General features: G+C 48.1%; 17 non-coding genes and 1 pseudogene across 17 annotated transcripts; 6 read left to right on the top strand and 12 right to left on the bottom strand.

The window, feature by feature from the left end:
* Nucleotides 1–759: 759 nt before the first annotated feature.
* LOC135022730 (U1 spliceosomal RNA) lies at nucleotides 760–923 on the bottom strand. The gene has a single exon (XR_010219803.1). It is a non-coding gene; the product is annotated as a U1 spliceosomal RNA (small nuclear RNA).
* Nucleotides 924–1,594: 671 nt separating this feature from the next.
* On the bottom strand, nucleotides 1,595–1,757 carry LOC135022641 (U1 spliceosomal RNA). The gene has a single exon (XR_010219731.1). It is a non-coding gene; the product is annotated as a U1 spliceosomal RNA (small nuclear RNA).
* A 152-nt stretch (nucleotides 1,758–1,909) lies between these two features.
* LOC135022727 (U1 spliceosomal RNA) lies at nucleotides 1,910–2,073 on the bottom strand. The gene has a single exon (XR_010219800.1). It is a non-coding gene; the product is annotated as a U1 spliceosomal RNA (small nuclear RNA).
* A 671-nt stretch (nucleotides 2,074–2,744) lies between these two features.
* On the bottom strand, nucleotides 2,745–2,907 carry LOC135022624 (U1 spliceosomal RNA). The gene has a single exon (XR_010219719.1). It is a non-coding gene; the product is annotated as a U1 spliceosomal RNA (small nuclear RNA).
* Nucleotides 2,908–3,059: 152 nt separating this feature from the next.
* On the bottom strand, nucleotides 3,060–3,223 carry LOC135022426 (U1 spliceosomal RNA). Its single transcript, XR_010219540.1, has one exon. It is a non-coding gene; the product is annotated as a U1 spliceosomal RNA (small nuclear RNA).
* Nucleotides 3,224–3,894: 671 nt separating this feature from the next.
* Nucleotides 3,895–4,057, bottom strand: LOC135022560 (U1 spliceosomal RNA). The gene has a single exon (XR_010219673.1). It is a non-coding gene; the product is annotated as a U1 spliceosomal RNA (small nuclear RNA).
* Nucleotides 4,058–4,201: 144 nt separating this feature from the next.
* LOC135022684 (U5 spliceosomal RNA) lies at nucleotides 4,202–4,317 on the top strand. Its single transcript, XR_010219757.1, has one exon. It is a non-coding gene; the product is annotated as a U5 spliceosomal RNA (small nuclear RNA).
* A 270-nt stretch (nucleotides 4,318–4,587) lies between these two features.
* LOC135022692 (U5 spliceosomal RNA) lies at nucleotides 4,588–4,703 on the top strand. Its single transcript, XR_010219765.1, has one exon. It is a non-coding gene; the product is annotated as a U5 spliceosomal RNA (small nuclear RNA).
* Nucleotides 4,704–4,989: 286 nt separating this feature from the next.
* On the top strand, nucleotides 4,990–5,105 carry LOC135022691 (U5 spliceosomal RNA). Its single transcript, XR_010219764.1, has one exon. It is a non-coding gene; the product is annotated as a U5 spliceosomal RNA (small nuclear RNA).
* A 274-nt stretch (nucleotides 5,106–5,379) lies between these two features.
* On the top strand, nucleotides 5,380–5,495 carry LOC135022704 (U5 spliceosomal RNA). The gene has a single exon (XR_010219777.1). It is a non-coding gene; the product is annotated as a U5 spliceosomal RNA (small nuclear RNA).
* Nucleotides 5,496–5,770: 275 nt separating this feature from the next.
* LOC135022715 (U5 spliceosomal RNA) lies at nucleotides 5,771–5,886 on the top strand. The gene has a single exon (XR_010219788.1). It is a non-coding gene; the product is annotated as a U5 spliceosomal RNA (small nuclear RNA).
* Nucleotides 5,887–10,863: 4,977 nt separating this feature from the next.
* Nucleotides 10,864–11,027, bottom strand: LOC135022656 (U1 spliceosomal RNA). The gene has a single exon (XR_010219742.1). It is a non-coding gene; the product is annotated as a U1 spliceosomal RNA (small nuclear RNA).
* Nucleotides 11,028–11,178: 151 nt separating this feature from the next.
* Nucleotides 11,179–11,342, bottom strand: LOC135022549 (U1 spliceosomal RNA). The gene has a single exon (XR_010219663.1). It is a non-coding gene; the product is annotated as a U1 spliceosomal RNA (small nuclear RNA).
* Nucleotides 11,343–12,006: 664 nt separating this feature from the next.
* On the bottom strand, nucleotides 12,007–12,170 carry LOC135022580 (U1 spliceosomal RNA). Its single transcript, XR_010219691.1, has one exon. It is a non-coding gene; the product is annotated as a U1 spliceosomal RNA (small nuclear RNA).
* A 152-nt stretch (nucleotides 12,171–12,322) lies between these two features.
* Nucleotides 12,323–12,486, bottom strand: LOC135022445 (U1 spliceosomal RNA). The gene has a single exon (XR_010219558.1). It is a non-coding gene; the product is annotated as a U1 spliceosomal RNA (small nuclear RNA).
* A 671-nt stretch (nucleotides 12,487–13,157) lies between these two features.
* Nucleotides 13,158–13,320, bottom strand: LOC135022574 (U1 spliceosomal RNA). Its single transcript, XR_010219686.1, has one exon. It is a non-coding gene; the product is annotated as a U1 spliceosomal RNA (small nuclear RNA).
* A 152-nt stretch (nucleotides 13,321–13,472) lies between these two features.
* Nucleotides 13,473–13,636, bottom strand: LOC135022435 (U1 spliceosomal RNA). Its single transcript, XR_010219548.1, has one exon. It is a non-coding gene; the product is annotated as a U1 spliceosomal RNA (small nuclear RNA).
* Nucleotides 13,637–17,397: 3,761 nt separating this feature from the next.
* Nucleotides 17,398–17,576, top strand: LOC135022670 (U1 spliceosomal RNA; annotated as a pseudogene).
* The last annotated feature ends 640 nt before the right edge of the window (nucleotides 17,577–18,216 follow it).

The following is an 18,216-nucleotide window of genomic DNA, read 5'->3' as shown; positions in this document are numbered from 1 at the left end:
CAATATCAGTGCTCAGTATCAGTGGTTACTTATTGCTGCTCAGTAATACTAGTAGTGTGTCTCTCCTGCTCAGTGTCAGTTCTCAGTAGTATCCTCATCAGTGCTCAGTATCACTGCTCATTGTCTTGTGCTGCATTGTGGTGCTCAGCATACTACAGTACATTACTAATAGTCCAGTGCTGCATCTTGCTGCTCAGTGTCAGTTCTAGTATCCTCATCAGTGCTCACTATCACTGCTCATTACATTGTGGTGTTCTGTATACTACAGTAACATAGTAATATAGTAACATATGGTAACATAGTTTTTGAGGTTGAATAGAGGCAAATTGCCCATCGTGTTCAACCTGTTTTAAGTTGTGATGATTCTACATACTTGCTGAATAATGTTTTATGACTAGTTAGCTACTATAACTCATGTTACCCCCGGATTAACCATGTTGATATTTTAAGTATTATAACCTTGGATAGCTTTTTCATTCAGAAATGTATCCATTCCTTTTTTAAATCCAATTACAGAGTCCGCCATTACCACCTTCCCTGGCAGGGAATTCCACATCCTGATTGCCCTAACAGTGAAGATCATAGTATCTCACCTGGCAGGTAAGTAGGAGTTGGGCTAGAGCTGTGGAGGATTGCTGCTCGGGCACCCCCTGTCAAGTGAAGGAGATCCAACTGAGGCAGCACAAGGGAACTCTCGAAAGAAGAACAAGGCTAGAGGAAGATCTGAGACAAAGAAATCTGACTTTTACCAGAGCTGACCAGAGGAAAGCACAAACACAGTCCCCCACTACCACAAATAATGCAGTCGAGTTTCCCACATTTGGGGAAATCACAGGGGTCAGCATACCCAGAGTGCAATGAATGAACCTCACCCTGGGAGAACAATCTTCATGACCATGGTATCTCCTATGCAAAATAAGTATGATTTGGGATAGGGCTGGGGAGGGCCGCTGCTCAGGCACATCTCTGTCAAGTAAAGGAGATTCAACTGAGGCAGCACAAGGGAACTCTCATCTGGGGACAACAACTGCAGGGAGAACACATATTTTCAGATGAACATGGGAGGGCAGAAGGCTGCCTAATACTGAAGCACCCCCAAACAACAAACCAAATGCAACTACTAGTGCAAGCATTCCTGGGGGAAGGCCTGCAGCAGACGGATTTGCATATGGTGATGTCATCCAAGCAGTGGGTCAAAGTTGGATTCAACCCTCGTCTGCATATGAAAATAAAAAAGGGGTGTGCAGGGCATGGCTGCCTTTTGCGGCGCTTGGATGACCCCTAGTTCACATTAAACACCTCCACCCTCCTTCGGTGTGGGGCTCATGTTGGCTATGCCCCAGCCCCTGAAGCATTCAAGCTGATTTCTTGCAGCAGCTGGGCACTGTAACAGCTCCAGAGCTGCTCTGTAAAGCAAGTAAAAGGGTGTGGGCCCTGCAGCACTACCTGTAGTTTGCATTGTGCATTGGAAGGCACAAAGTAAGCAGACGGGAGAAGTAAGGATAGTGCGCAAGGCCATAGAATGGAGCGGCTTAAGAAAAGAGAAGTGGAAACAGACAGCAAACTAGGCTGGAGAGAGACCTGAGACAAAGAGATCTGAATTATACGAGAGCCGACCAGGGGAAACACAAATTATGCAGTCAAGTTTCCCACATTTGGGGAAATCGCAGGGGCAGCAAATCCAGAGTGCAATGGGTGAGCCTTGCCCTGGGAGAAGCACCTTCATGATTATAGTATCTCACCTGGCAGGTAAGTAGAAGTTGGGCTAGAGCTGGGGAGGGTCGCTGCTCGGGCACCCCCCTGTCAAGTGAAGGAGATCCAACTGAGGCAGCACAAGGGAACTCTCGAAAGAAGAACAAGGCTAGAGGAAGAACTGAAACAAAGAAATCTGACTTTTACCAGAGCTGACCAGAGGAAAGCACAAACACAGTCCCCCACTACCACAAATAATGCAGTTGAGTTTCCCACATTTGGGGAAATCACAGGGGTCAGCATACCCAGAATGCAATGAATGAACCTCACCCTGGGAGAACAATCTTCAAGACCATGGTCTCTCCTATGCAAAATAAGTATGATTTGGGATAGGGCTGGGGAGGGCCGCTGCTCAGGCACATCTCTGTCAAGTAAAGGAGATTCAACTGAGGCAGCACAAGGGAACTCTCATCTGGGGACAACAACTGCAGGGAGAACACATATTTTCAGATGAACATGGGAGGGCAGAAGGCTGCCTAATACTGAAGCACCCCCAAACAACAAACCAAATGCTACAACTAGTGCAAGCATTCCTGGGGGAAGGCCTGCAGCAGATGGATTTGCATATGGTGATGCCATCCAAGCAGTGGGTCAAAGTTGGCTTCAACCCTCGTCTGCATATGAAAAGAGAAAAGGGGCGTGCAGGGCATGGCGGCCTTTTGCGGCGCTTGGATGACCCCTAGTTAGCATTACACACCTCCACCCTCCTTCGGTGTGGGGCTCATGTTGGCTATGCCCCAGCCCCTGAAGCATTCAAGCTGATTTCTTGCAGCAGCTGGGCACTGTAACTGCTCCAGAGCTGCTCTGTAAGGCAAGTAAAAGGGTGTGGGCCCTGCAGCACTACCTGTAGTTTGCATTGTGCGTTGGAAGGCACGAAGTAAGCAGACGGGAGAAGTCAGGATAGTGCGCAAGGGCATAGAAGGGAGCGGCTCAAGAAAAGAGAAGTGGAAACAGACAGCAAACTAGGCTGGAGATAGACCTGAGACAAAGAGATCTGAATTATACGAGAGCCGACCAAGGGAAACACAAATTATGCAGTCAAGTTTCCCACATTTGGGGAAATCACAGGGGCAGCACAACCAGAGTGCAATGGGTGAGCCTTGCCCTGGGAGAAGCACCTTCATGATCATAGTATCTCACCTGGCAGGTAAGTAGGAGTTGGGCTAGAGCTGGGGAGGGTCGCTGCTCGGGCACCCCCCTGTCAAGTGAAAGAGATCCAACTGAGGCAGCACAAGGGAACTCTCGAAAGAAGAACAAGGCTAGAGGAAGATCTGAGATAAAGAAATCTGATTTTTACCAGAGCTGACCAGAGGAAAGCACAAACACAGTCCCCCACTACCACAAATAATGCAGTCGAGTTTCCCACATTTGGGGAAATCACAGGGGTCAGCATACCCAGAATGCAATGAATGAACCTCACCCTGGGAGAACAATCTTCATGACCATGGTATCGCCTATGCAAAATAAGTATGATTTGGGATAGGGCTGGGGAGGGCCGCTGCTCAGGCACATCTCTGTCAAGTAAAGGAGATTCAACTGAGGCAGCACAAGGGAACTCTCATCTGGGGACAACAACTGCAGGGAGAACATATATTTTCAGATGAACATGGGAGGGCAGAAGGCTGCCTAATACTGAAGCACCCCCAAACAACAAACCAAATGCAACAACTAGTGCAAGCATTCCTGGGGGAAGGCCTGCAGCAGATGGATTTGCATATGGTGATGTCATCCAAACAGTGGGTCAAAGTTGGCTTCAACCCTCGTCTGCATATGAAAAGAGACAAGGGGCGTGCAGGGCATGGCGGCCTTTTGCGGCGCTTGGATGACCCCTAGTTCGCATTACACACCTCCACCCTCCTTCGGTGTGGGGCTCATGTTGGCTATTCCCCAGCCCCTGAAGCATTCAAGCTGATTTCTTGCAGCAGCTGGGCACTGTAACTGCTCCAGAGACGCTCTGTAAGGCAAGTAAAAGGGTGTGGGTCCTGCAGCACTACCTGTAGTTTGCATTGTGCGTTGGAAGGCACAAAGTAAGCAGACGGGAGAAGTCAGGATAGTGCGCAAGGGCATAGAAGGGAGCGGCTCAAGAAAAGAGAAGTAGAAACAGACAGCAAACTAGGCTGGAGAGAGACCTGAGACAAAGAGATCTGAATTATACGAGAGCCGACCAGGGGAAACACAAATTATGCAGTCAAGTTTCCCACATTTGGGGAAATCGCAGAAGCAGCACACCCAGAGTGCAATGGGTGAGCCTTGCCCTGGGAGAAGCACCTTCATGATCATAGTATCTCACCTGGCAGGTAAGTAGGAGTTGGGCTAGAGCTGGGGAGGGTCGCTGCTCGAGCATCCCCCTGTCAAGTAAAGGAGATTCAACTGAGGCAGCACAAGGGAACTCTCATCTGGGGACAACAACTGCAGGGAGAACACATATTTTCAGATAAAAATCTTGGTCATGCTCTGGTTTCTCTTCAGAACGAACAAATCTTTCGCCTTTTACTAAAGATTTCCGTGGAGAGGAGCAAAACCGAGTTTTATCTCAATTTTTGCATGCCCCATCTTTTTGGGGTTTCTTTTATCGGTTTAAAGATAGAATGAGTGTGCTTTAATGTAAGCTCATTTGCATAGAAATGACAGTAAATGTTTGTTTCTTTTCAAACAGAACTTTCTTGACCATGCTACTTGCTTGAAAGATCTGGGAGCACATGGAATACAGTACAAACCATGCTTATAGCAAGGAGAAGACAGGTGAGAAATCTGCTTTCTTTCAAATTGGGCGCTCACTTTGATCTGAATGAGGACTGCTGGCACGGCACTCAGGCGACAGGTGGAATCTTGGTCATGCTCTGGTTTCTCTTCAGAACGAACAAATCTTTCGCCTTTTACTAAAGATTTCCGTGGAGAGGAGCAAAACTGAGTTTTATCTCAATTTTTGCATGCCCCGTCTTATTGGGGTTTCTTTTATCGGATTAAAGACAGAACGAGTGTGCTTTCTTGTTAGCTTTAATGTAAGTATATTTGCATAACAATGACAATAAATGTCTGTTTCTTTTCAAGCAGAACTTTCTTGACCATACTAATTGCTTGAAAGATCTGGGAGCACATGGAAAAGAGTACAAACCATGCTTATAGCAAGGGGAAGCCTGGTGAGAAATCTGCTTTCTTTCTTTCAAATTGGGTGCTCACTTTGAGCTGAATGAGGACTGCTGGCATGGCACTCAGGCGACAGGTGGAATCTTGGTCATGCTCTGGTTTCTCTTCAGAACGAACAAATCTTTCGCCTTTTACTAAAGATTTCCGTGGAGAGGAGCAAAACTGAGTTTTATCTCAATTTTTGCATGCCCCGTCTTATTGGGGTTTCTTTTATCAGTTTAAAGATAGAACGAGTGTGCTTTAATGTAAGCTCATTTGCGTAGAAATGACAGTAAATGTTTGTTTCTTTTCAAACAGAACTTTCTTGACTATACTAATTGCTTGAAAGATCTGGGAGCACATGGAAAAGAGTACAAACCATGTTTATAGCAAGGGGAAGCCTGGTGAGAAATCTGCTTTCTTTCTTTCAAATTGGGTGCTCACTTTGAGCTGAATGAGGACTGCTGGCATGGCACTCAGGCGACAGGTAGAATCTTGGTCATGCTGTGGTTTCTCTTCAGAACGAACAAATCTTTCGCCTTTTACTAAAGATTTCCGTGGAGAGGAGCAAAACTGAGTTTTATCTCAATTTTTGCATGCCCCATCTTATTGGGGTTTTATTTTATTGGTTTAAAGATAGAACGAGTGTGCTTTAATGTAAGCTCATTTGCATAGAAATTACAGTAAATGTTTGTTTCTTTTCAAACAGAACTTTCTTGACCACACTAATTGTTTGAAAGATCTGGGAGCACATGGAAAAGAGTACAAACCATGTTTATAGCAAGGGGAAGCCTGGTGAGAAATCTGCTTTCTTTCATTCAAATTGGGTGCTCACTTTGAGCTGAATGAGAACTGCTGGCATGGCACTCAGGCGACAGGTGGAATCTTGGTCATGCTCTGGTTTCTCTTCAGAACTAACAAATATTTCGCCTTTTATTAAAGATTTCCGTGGAGAGGAGCAAAACTGAGTTTTATCTCAATTTTTGCATGCCCCATATTATTGGGGTTTCTTTTATCAGTTTAAAGACAGAACGAGTGTGCTTTCTTGTTAGCTTTAATGTAAGTTTATTTGCATAACAATGACAGTAAATGTTTGTTTCTTTTCAAACAGAACTTTCTTGACCATGCTACTTGCTTGAAAGATCTGGGAGCACATGGAAAACAGTACAAACCATGCAGTATCACAAGAGCCTTTATTTGATCTTTCATGAAGATAGAGCAGAATTGAGGACACGTCAACAATTTCTGCCGAAGGTGCTTCATCTTTCCACATGGTGCCTTTGGCCACTGACACCTTCGTTGAGTCAAAGTCTCTGGCTGTGGTCAGAACTTTGAAAATTTATGTCACCAGAACGGTTCAGATTAGGAAAACAGAGGCTCTGTTTGTCCTGTATGCTCCCAACATGATTGGGTGTCCTGCTTCCATGCAGACCATTATGCGCTGGATCTGTGGTAAGATTCAGCATGCTCATTCCACGGCAGGATTGCCGTTACTGAATTAGGTGAAGACCCATTCTACTAGAAAGGTGGGTTCATCCTGGGCAGCTGGTCGGGGAGTCTCGGCATTGCAACTTTGCCGAGCAGCTATTTAGTAAACACTTTTGCTAAGTTTTACAAGTTTGATACCTTGGCTGATGATAACCTCAAGTTGGGTCATTCGGTGCTGCAGAGTCGTACGCACTCTCCCACCCGTTCAAGAGCTTTGGTATAACCCCATGGTTCTTAATGTGACCCCAGCATCCTCTAGGTCGTATGAGAAAATAGGATTTTAATACCTACCGGTAAATCCTTTTCTCTTAGTACGTAGAGGATGCTGGGCACCCGTCCCAGTCCATACTGTGTCTGCAGTTATTACTTGTGGTTATACACATGTTGTGTTACGGTTCTGGTCAGCTTTTTGCTGCAATTGTTCATGCCGTTGGCTTGTGTTCTGTTGAATGCCACGTTCTGCGGCATGCTTAAGGTGTGAGCTGGTAAGATGCTCACCTTAGTTTAACTATAAATCCTTTCCTCGAAATGTCCGTCTCCCTGGGCACAGTTCCTATAACTGGAGTCTGGAGGAGGGGCATAGAGGGAGGAGCCAGTTCACACCCTTTGAAAGTCTTAAAGTGCCCATGTCTCTTGCGGATCCCGTCTATACCCCATGGTTCTTAATGTGACCCCAGCATCCTCTACGGACTAAGAGAAAAGGATGCCCTTGTGTACTATCCTGACTTCTCCTCCCGTCTGCTTACTTTGTGCCTTCCAACGCACAATGCGAACTACAGGTGGTGCTGCAGGGCCCACACCCTTTTACTTGCCTTACAGAGCAGCTCTGGAGCTGTTACAGTGCCCAGCTGCTGCAAGAAATCAGCTTGAATGCTTCAGGGGATGGGGCATGGCCAACATGAGCCCCACACCAAAGGAGGGTGGGGGTGTTTAATGCGAACAAGGGGTCATCCAAGCACTGCAAAAGGCCGCCATGCCCTGCATGCCCCTTTTCTCTATGGAATCCGAATCTCGCAAGAATCCGACAGCGGGATGATGACATTTTCCCTTGTTCAGGTTTTCCGAGTCAGGCGGGAACAACCGAGCCTGCCTCGGACCAGTGTAAACCACGTGGAGTTCGTGGGGAATTCGGTTCTCGGAGAACCGAACCCGCTCCTCTCTACCTTATACCCATCATTTTTTTTATTTTCAATCTAAGCCCCTGCAGTTTTCTGTAAGCATCTGCTTCGCTATGATGATCAACAAGTCACAAGGGCAAACACTCAGGGTGTGAGGCGTAGATCTTAGGACCAGCTGCTACAAGCATGGCAGAGGTGTCACTATCACTGGTGACACCCAGAGAGGTGGCGAGGGAGATTGTAATGCAGTGCGCGCAGATAAGCAGCGCAATGGTAAAAAGGAGGCATGGTTTCATAGGTAGGGGCGTGGCCTGGTGGCCTGAATCTACATTTTGTTGCTCCGGGTGTCCCGGGGGTTGGGGGCTGCACCCGGGGACTAGTGTGTGAGCGGTGCTGGCTCCTGCATAGTGACAGGGCATGGCCACCCAGCATGACGCCTCCCTTCTTGACCATGCTGTAATTGCAGTCGCACTGCAGTTCAGCGTGATCATAAAAAATGGTGTAGGCTCCTGCTGGTGCAGACTGTATGTGCGCGCAGGAAGCCGCCACCATTTTTGTGATCACAGCGGCTGAATGTGATGTCATACAGCCGCTGTGACCACGCCCCCTGTGTCTCCTCCGTTGCAGACCCCATTTTGAAGCCTTGCCCCCGCACCGCTCCATCCCTGACTTGGAAATGGAGTGTTGCTGACCCACCTCTCCCCCCCTTCCCCGCCCCGATTGACAGGCAGAGGCGATCACATTCTCTGCGGGGTGCCGCAGAAAATGCAGGCACATGCGTATGCTCTTAGCAATTTTTGCAGTTGGATCGCTTATTGTGATTGCAATCCAACCTGAATCAGGCCCTATTACCTATCACAATGCGCTGCGGGCAGTACAAAATTGGGTTAATATAGGAGAAAAACCCCCAGACCTGTGCTCCTTAACTGTACCTGGTGGCTAGTGGAGCGGCTGCCCAGTAATCAGTGTCCACCGCAGTGCGCACACGGCCCACCCCCTACGGCCTCGCTCCCCTTCATCAGCGGCCTCGTGATCCGGAAGGGTGGTGTGTGTGTGACTGACCTTAGGATGAAACCGGAGCCTCCGCTGCAGTGACCCAGCAACCAGGGCACGGGAGTATACAGCGCCGCTGGGAGTGATGAAGCTGCAGTAAAGATGTCTATTAGACCTAGCCTGCTGCAGCCCTTGTAGATTCTCATAAAACAAGTTCTTCTTTTCTTGTCAAAATTAATAGCTAAGAATAGGCTGCCTGAGGCAGGCCCCTGTTAATTGGCCTGCTACTGAAGGCACCAACTACAAACTGAGCTCCCTGTTCATGGAAGCGGGGTTATAGAGGAGAATGCACTGAGCTTCTTGGGAACAGTCAAAAGCTTTGAGCCGGTTGGTGCCTCAGATCAAGATCCTACTCTACACCCCAATGTGAATCCTTGTGGAGTCCAGTGTACCCCACAGAAGAAATGAATGTGTCACACCCATTGGCAGCAACCTTAGAATAGCTGCTGACGGGCACAATTGAGAAAGGAAGGGGGGGGGGACATTTGAATCCAGCACATAGATGCAATTCAAATATGTAATTTGTACCTTCCTATTTTAAAATATAATGGATGAACCTCACCCTGTGAGAACAATCTTCATGATCAAGAGATCTAATATGTAAAATAAGTATGAGTTGGGATAGGGCTGGGGAGGGTGGCAGCTCGGGCAGCCCCTCCCCCGTCAAGTTAAGGAGATTCAACTGAGGAAGCACAAGGGAACTCTCGTCTGGGGACAACAACTGCAGGGAGACCACATCTTTTCAGATGAACATGGGAGGGCGGAAGGCTGCCTAATACTGAAGCACCATCAAATATCAAACCATATCCAACAACTAGTACAAGCATTCCTGGGGGAAGGTCTGCAGCAGAAGGATTTGCATACGGTGATGTCATCCAAGCAGTGGGCCAAAGTTGGCTGGAACCCTCATCTGCATATAAAAAGAGAAAAGGGGCATGCAGGGCATGGCGGCCTTTTGCAGTGCTTGGATGACCCCTAGTTCGCATTAAACACCCCCACCCTCCTTTGGTGTGGGGCTCATGTTGGCCATGCCCCATCCCCTGAAGCATTCATGCTGATTCGGATTCCATAGAGAAAAGGGGCATGCAGGGCATGGCGGCCTTTTGCAGTGCTTGGATGACCCCTAGTTTGCATTAAACACCCCCACCCTCCTTTGGTGTGGGGCTCATGTTGGCCATGCCCCATCCCCTGAAGCATTCAAGCTGATTTCTTGCAGCAGCTGGGCACTGTAACATATAAAGAGCTGCGCGTTGCTGCCATTTTTACTCGTGCATTGAAGAGAGAGCGGAGAGGACGTGGCTATGTTCTCTCAGTGGAAATCTCAATATCAGTGCTCAGTATCAGTGGTTACTTATTGCTGCTCAGTAATACTAGTAGTGTGTCTCTCCTGCTCAGTGTCAGTTCTCAGTAGTATCCTCATCAGTGCTCAGTATCACTGCTCATTGTCTTGTGCTGCATTGTGGTGCTCAGCATACTACAGTACATTACTAATAGTCCAGTGCTGCATCTTGCTGCTCAGTGTCAGTTCTAGTATCCTCATCAGTGCTCACTATCACTGCTCATTGCATTGTGGTGTTCTGTATACTACAGTAACATAGTAATATAGTATATATAGAGGAGCGGGTTCGGTTCTCCGAGAACCGAATTCCCGACGAACTCCACGTGGTTTACACTGGTCCGAGGCAGGCTCGGTTGTTCCCGCCTGACTCGGAAAACCTGAACAAGGGAAAATGTCATCATCCCGCTGTCGGATTCTCGCGAGATTCGGATTCCATATAAAGAGCTGCGCGTTGCCGCCATTTTTACTCGTGCATTGAAGAGAGAGCGGAGAGGACGTGGCTATGTTCTCTCAGTGGAAATCTCAATATCAGTGCCCAGTATCAGTGGTTACTTATTGCTGCTCAGTAATACTAGTAGTGTGTCTCTCCTGCTCAGTGTCAGTTCTCTGTAGTATCCTCATCAGTGCTCAGTATCACTGCTCATTGTCTTGTGCTGCATTGTGGTGCTCAGCATACAACAGTACATTACTAATAGTCCAGTGCTGCATCTTGCTGCTCATGTTGGCTATGCCCCAGCCCCTGAAGCATTCAAGCTGATTTCTTGCAGCAGCTGGGCACTGTAACAGCTCCAGAGCTGCTCTGTAAGGCAAGTAAAAGGGTGTTGGCCCTGCAGCACTACCTGTAGTTTGCATTGTGCGTTGGAAGGCACAAAGTAAGCAGACAGGAGAAGTCAGGAGAGTGCACAAGGGCATAGAAGGCAGGGGCTCAAGAAAAGAGAAGTGGAAACAGACAGCAAACTAGGCTGGAGAGAGACCTGAGACAAAGAGATCTGAATTATACGAGTAGCCGACCAGAGGAAACACAAATTATGCAGTCAAGTGTCCCACATTTGGGGAAATCGTAGGAGCAGCACACCCAGAGTGCAATGGGTGAGCCTTGCCCTGGTAGAAGCACCTTCCTGATCATAGTATCTCACTTGGCAGGTAAGTAGGAGTTGGGCTTGAGCTGGGGAGGGTCGCTGCTCGGATACCCCCCTGTCAAGTGAAGGAGATCCAACTGAGGCAGCACAAGGAAACTCTCGAAAAAAAACAAGGCTAGAGGAAGATCTGAGACAAAGAAATCTGACTTTTACCAGAGCTGACCAGAGGAAAGCACAAACACAGTCCCCCACTACCACAAATAATGCAGTCGAGTTTCCCACATTTGGGGAAATCACAGGGGTCAGCATACCCAGAATGCAATGAATGAACCTCACCCTGGGAGAACAATCTTCATGACCATGGTATCTCCTATGCAAAATAAGTATGATTTGGGATAGGGCTGGGGAGGGCCGCTGCTCAGGCACATCTCTGTCAAGTAAAGGAGATTCAACTGAGGCAGCACAAGGGAACTCTCATCTGGGGACAACAACTGCAGGGAGAACACATATTTTCAGATGAACATGGGAGAGCAGAAGGCTGCCTAATGCACCCCAAACAACAAACCAAATGCAACAACTAGTACAAGCATTCCTGGGGGAAGGTCTGCAGAAGACGGATTTGCATACGGTGATGTCATCCAAGCAGTGGGCCAAAGTTGGCTGGAACCCTCATCTGCATATGAAAAGAGAAAAGGGGTATGCAGGGCATGGCGGCCTTTTGCGGCGCTTGGATGACCCTTAGTTCGCATTAAACATCTTCCCCCCCTGTCGGTGTGGGGCTCATGTTGGCTATGCCCCAGCCCCTGAAGCATTCAAGCTGATTTCTTGCAGCAGCTGGGCACTGTAACAGCTCCAGAGCTGCTCTGAAAGGCAAGTAAAAGGGTGTGGGCCCTGCAGCACTACCTGTAGTTTGCATTGTGCGTTGGAAGGCACAAAGTAAGCAGACAGGAGAAGTCAGGAGAGTGCACAAGGGCATAGAAGGCAGCGGCTCAAGAAAAGAGAAGTGGAAACAGACAGCAAACTAGGCTGGAGAGAGACCTGAGACAAAGAGATCTGAATTATACGAGTAGCCGACTAGAGGAAACACAAATTATGCAGTCAAGTGTCCCACATTTGGGGAAATCGTAGGAGCAGCACACCCAGAGTGCAATGGGTGAGCCTTGCCCTGGGAGAAGCACCTTCATGATCATAGTATCTCACCTGGCAGGTAAGTAGGAGTTGGGCTAGAGATGGGGAGGGTCGCTGCTCGGGCACCCCCCTGTCAAGTGAAGGAGATCCAACTGAGGCAGCACAAGGAAACTCTCGAAAAAAGAACAAGGCTAGAGGAAGATCTGAGACAAAGAAATCTGTCTTTTACCAGAGCTGACCAGAGGAAAGCACAAACACAGTCCCCCACTACCACAATTAATGCAGTCGAGTTTCCCACATTTGGGGAAATCACAGGGGTCAGCATACCCAGAATGCAATGAATGAACCTCACCCTGGGAGAACAATCTTCATGACCATGGAAACTCCTATGCAAAATAAGTATGATTTGGGATAGGGCTGGGGAGGGCCGCTGCTCAGGCACATCTCTGTCAAGTAAAGGAGATTCAACTGAGGCAGCACAAGGGAACTCTCATCTGGGGACAACAACTGCAGGGAGAACACATATTTTCAGATGAACATGGGAGGGCAGAAGGCTGCCTAATACTGAAGCACCCCCAAACAACAAACCAAATGTAACAACTAGTAAAAGCATTCCTGGGAGAAGGTCTGCAGAAGACGGATTTGCATACGGTGATGTCATCCAAGCAGTGGGCCAAAGTTGGCTGGAACCCTCATCTGCATATGAAAAGAGAAAAGGGTTATGCAGGGCATGGCGGCCTTTTGCGGTGCTTGGATGACCCCTAGTTCGCATTAAATACCTCCACCCTCCTTCGGTGTGGGGCTCATGTTGGCTATGCCCCAGCCCCTGAAGCATTCAAGCTGATTTCTTGCAGCAGCTGGGCACTGTAACAGCTCCAGAGCTGCTCTGTACGGCAAGTAAAAGGGTGTGGGCCCTGCAGCACTACCTGTAGTTCGCATTGTGCGTTGGAAGGCACAAAGTAAGCAGACGGGAGAAGTCAGGATAGTGCGCAAGGGCATAGAAGGGAGCGGCTCAAGAAAACAGAAGTGGAAACAGACAGCAAACTAGGCTGGAGAGAGACCTGAGACAAAGAGATCTGAATTATACGAGAGCCGACCAGGGGAAACACAAATTATGCAGTCAAGTTTCCCACATTTGGGGAAATCGCAGGAGCAGCACACCCAGAGTGCAATGGGTGAGCCTTGCCCTGGGAGAAGCACCTTCATGATCATAGTATCTCACCTGGCAGGTATGTAGGAGTTGGGCTAGAGCTGGGGAGGGTCGCTGCTCGGGTACCCCCCTGTCAAGTGAAGGAGATCAAACTGAGGCAGCACAATGGAACTCTCGAAAGAAGAACAAGGCTAGAGGAAGATCTGAGACAAAGAAATCTGACTTTTACCAGAGCTGACAAGAGGAAAACACAAACACAGTGCCCCACTACCACAAATAATGCAGTTGAGTTTCCCACATTTGGGGAAATCACAGGGGTCAGCATACCCAGAATGCAATGAATGAACCTCACCCTGGGAGAACAATCTTTATGACCATGGTATCTCCTATGCAAAATAAGTATGATTTGAGATAGGGCTGGGGAGGGCCGCTGCTCAGGCACATCTCTGTCAAGTAAAGGAGATTCAACTGAGGCAGCACAAGGGAACTCTCATCTGGGGACAACAACTGCCGGGAGAACACATATTTTCAGATGAACATGGGAGGGCAGAAGGCTGCCTAATACTGAAGCACGCCCAAACAACAAACCAAATGCAACAACTAGTACAAGCATTCCTGGGAGAAGGTCTGCAGAAGACGGATTTACATACGGTGATGTCATCCAAGCAGTGGGCCAAAGTTGGCTGGAACCCTCATCTGCATATGTTGAAGATACAATTTGTGAATTGCATTTAACACTATCTCCCTTTCCTGGGGAGAAGATGGTAGGGCCGATTTGAAAAACCGGCGAGGAGGCACCTCTTCGAATTTCAGCTTGTAACCCTGAGAAACAATTTCTATTGCCTAGGGATCCACCTGCGAATGAACCCAGATGTGGCTGAAAACTCGAAGACGTGCCCTCAACTGGGCGGACTCCTTTAGCGGAGCCCCAGCGTCATGCGGTGGATTTTGTAGAGGCCGGGGAGGACTTCTGTTCCTGGGAACTAGCTGTGTTGTGCAGCTTCTTCCCTCTGCCCTTACCTCTGGCAAGAAAGGACGCACCTCGTACTTTCTTGTTTCTCTGTGATCGAAAGGACTGCATTTGATAATGTGGTGCTTTCTTAGGCTGTGAGGGAATATAAGGCAAAAAATTTGATTTACCAGCTGTAGCTGTGGAGACTAGGTCCGAGAGACCTTTCCCAAACAATTCCTCACCCCTGTAAGGTAAAACCTCCATATGCCTTTTTGAGTCGGCATCACCTGTCCATTGCCGGGTCCATAGGACTCGTCTAGCAGAAATCGACATAGCGTTTATTCTAGAACCCAGTAGACTAATGTCACTTTGAGCATCTCTCATATATAGGACAGCATCTTTTATATGCCCTATGGTCAATAACATAGCATCCTTATCTAGGGTCTCAATCTCTGCTGATAAGGTATCTGTCCATGCTGCCACCGCGCTACAACCCCGGCCGACGCAATTGCCGGTCTGAGTAAGGTACCAGAATGTGTGTAAATGGACTTTAGGGTAACCTCCTGCTTGCGGTCAGCAGGGTCCCTGATGGTAGCCGTATCCTGGGATGGCAGCGCTACCTTTTTGGATAAGCGTGTCAATGCTTTATCCACCCTAGGGGAGGATTCCCACCGTATCCTGTCCATTGGCGGGAAAGGATACGCCATAAGAATCCTTTTGGGAATCTGCAGCTTTTTGTCTGGAGATTCCCAAGCTTTTTCACATAATTCGTTCAACTCATGTGAGGGGGGAAAGGTTATCTCAGGTTTCTTTCCCTTATACATGTGTACCCTCGTGTCAGGGACAGGGGACTCTGTGATGTGCAAAACATATTTTATTGCAATAATCATATATCGAATACATTTAGCCAATTTTGGCTGTAACTTTGCATCATCGTAGTCGACACTGGAGTCAGAATCTGTGTCGGTATCTGTGTCAACTATTTGGGATAGTGGGCGCTTTTGAGACCCCGAAGGTCCCTGCGACATAGGGACAGGCATGGGTTGACTCCCTGACTGTTCCCTAGCTTCAGCTTTGTCTAATCTCTTGTGTAATAAGTTTACATTAGCACTTAAAACATTCCACATATCCATCCAGTCAGGTGTCGGCGTTGTCGATGGAGACACCACATTAATTTGCTCCTGCTCCTCTCTAGGAGAGCCTTCTACCTCAGACATGTCGACACACGTGTACCGACACACCATACACTCAGGGAATCCTCTTATCTGAGGACAGTTCCCCAACAAGGCCCTTTGGAGAGACAGAGAGAGAGAGTATGCCAGCACACACCCCAGCGCTATATGACCCAGGAAAAAAACACAATAATTTTATGTTTACCCAGTAGCGCTGTATTTCCATATATATATGCGCCTAATTATGTGCCCCCCTCTTCTTTAAGACCCTCTTTCTACCGTGGTATAAGCAGGGGAGAGTCCGTGGAGCTTCCCCTCAGCGGTGCTGTGGAGAAAATGGCGCTGGTGAGTGCTGAGGGAGAAGCCCCACCCCCTCAGCGACGGGCTTCTGTCCCGCTCAAATATAGTAAAAAAATGGCGGGGGCTCTTATATATATATACAGTGCCTAGCTGCATATATATTTATTTTGCCAAAGAGAGGTCTATATTGCTGCCCAGGGCGTCCCCCCTGCGCCCTTCACCCTTACACTGACTGCCGTGTGTGAGGTGTATTGGAGCAATGGAGCACAGCTTTACTGCTGTGCGTTACCTCAGTGAAGATCATGAAGTCTTCCGCCGCCTCTGAAGTCTTCTTTTCTTCTCATACTCACCCGGCTTCTATCTTCCGGCTCTGCGAGGGGGACGGCGGTGCGGCTCTGGGACGGACGGCGAGGGTGAGACCTGCGTACCGATCCCTCTGGAGCTAATGCTGTACAGTAGCCTAAGAAGCAGAGCCTATCAACTCACAGAAGTAGGTGTGCATCTCTCCCCTCCGCCCCTCGATGCAGGGAGTCTGTTGCCAGCAGGCTCCCTGAAAATAAAAAAATCTAACAAATATACTTTCTGTCAGGAAACTCAGGAGAGCTCCCTGAAAAGCACCCAGTCTCCTCTGGGCACAGTAGTAAACTGAGGTCTGGAGGAGGGGCATAGAGGGAGGAGCCAGTGCACACCCAGATCTAAAGTCTTTCTTAAAGTGCCCATGTCTCCTGCGGAGCCCGTCTATCCTTACGGAGTCCCCAGCATCCTCTAGGACGTAAGAGAAAAATTATGCTGGCAGAAAAATCCAATTGAGTGATTAAACAGCTCCAGAGCTGCTCTGTAAGGCAAGTAAAAGGGTGTGGGCCCTGCAGCACTACCTGTAGTTTGCATTGTGCATTGGAAGCCTAGTTTGCTGTCTGTTTCCACTTCTTTTTTCTTGAGCCCCTCCCGTCTATACCCTTGTGCACTATCCTGACTTCTCCTCCCGTCTGCTTACTTTGTGCCTTCCAATGCACAATGCAAACTACAGGTAGTGCTGCAGGGCCCACACCCTTTTACTTGCCTTATAGAGCAGCTCTTGAGCTGTTACAGTGCCCAGCTGCTGCAAGAAATCAGCGTGAATGCTTCAGGGGCTGGGGCATGGCCAACATGAGCCCCACACCGAAGGAGGGTGGGGGTGTTTAATGCGAACTAGGGGTCTCGCACAATGCGAACTACAGGTAGTGCTGCAGGGCCCACACCCTTTTACTTGCCTTACAGAGCAGCTCTGGAGCTGTTACAGTGCCCAGCTGCTGCAAGAAATCAGCTTGAATCCTTCAGGGGCTGGGGCATAGCCAACATGAGCCCCACACCGACGGAGGGTGGAGGTGTTTAATGCGAACTAGGGGTCATCCAAGTGCCGCAAAAGGCCGCCATGCCCTGCACGCCCCTTTTCTCTTTTCATATGCAGACGAGGGTTGAAGCCAACTTTGACCCACTGCTTGGATGACATCGCCATATGCAAATCCATCTGCTGCAGGCCTTCCCCCAGGAATGCTTGCACTAGTTGTTGCATTTGGTTTGTTGTTTGGGGGTGCTTCAGTATTAGGCAGCCTTCTGCCCTCCCATGTTCATCTGAAAATATGTGTTCTCCCTGCAGTTGTTGTCCCCAGATGAGAGTTCCCTTGTGCTGCCTCAGTTGAATCTCCTTTACTTGACAGAGATGTGCCTGAGCAGCGGCCCTCCCCAGCCCTATCCCAAATCATACTTATTTTGCATAGGAGATACCATGGTCATGAAGACTGTTCTCCCAGGGTGCGGTTCATTCATTGCATTCTGGGTATGCTCACCCCTGTGATTTCCCCAAATGTGGGAAACTCGACTGCATTATTTAATGCGAACTAGGGGTCATCCAAGCACCGCAAAAGGCCGCCATGCCCTGCATACCCCTTTTCTCTTTTCATAAGCAGACGAGGTTTGAAGCCAACTTTGACCCACTGCTTGGATGACATCACTTGCTGCCTTTCCAATGAAGCAAGTTTAATTTAATAATAGGTGAAAAACCATCCCTACAAAGGTGTTAATCAGATACTTGGCTTTGTGGACACTTTTCAGAGCACAAATTTGTTAGCATAAAAATAAAGCCAGAAAATGAAGAGCTGTTTAATCACTCAATTGGATTTTTCTGCCAGCATATTTCTTTTTCTCTGCAACCCACTGCTAAATTGTGCTTCCTAGCTGTTTTTATAAAATCACTGAATCAAATCTAACTCTGATTACATCAGAGAAGGCCAGGTACCCTACACCATAACAGGGGGTTTGAAATTTTGACTTGTCTACTTAAAGATCACCAAAATCTGATAACAAGGTCAATTAAGTCCCTGGGTGGGATTGAACCACCAACCTTTTGGTTAATAGCCTTACACACTAACTGATTGCGCCACAGCGACACTTTGAAAAAGTACATACTGACAAAGGCTAATAAGCATTCATCTAGAACGATTCCTAGAAACATTTTAAAAAGTCAATAATGTGGAGAGTTTTTGTAAGATGTTTCTTCCATCAACCAATGAAGAAACACAT

Source organism: Pseudophryne corroboree, unplaced genomic scaffold, assembly GCF_028390025.1.
Source record: "Pseudophryne corroboree isolate aPseCor3 unplaced genomic scaffold, aPseCor3.hap2 scaffold_388, whole genome shotgun sequence".
Taxonomy (NCBI): domain Eukaryota; kingdom Metazoa; phylum Chordata; class Amphibia; order Anura; family Myobatrachidae; genus Pseudophryne; species Pseudophryne corroboree.
Note: the sequence above shows the minus strand (reverse complement) of the source record. Positions and strands in the feature narration are given on the sequence as shown.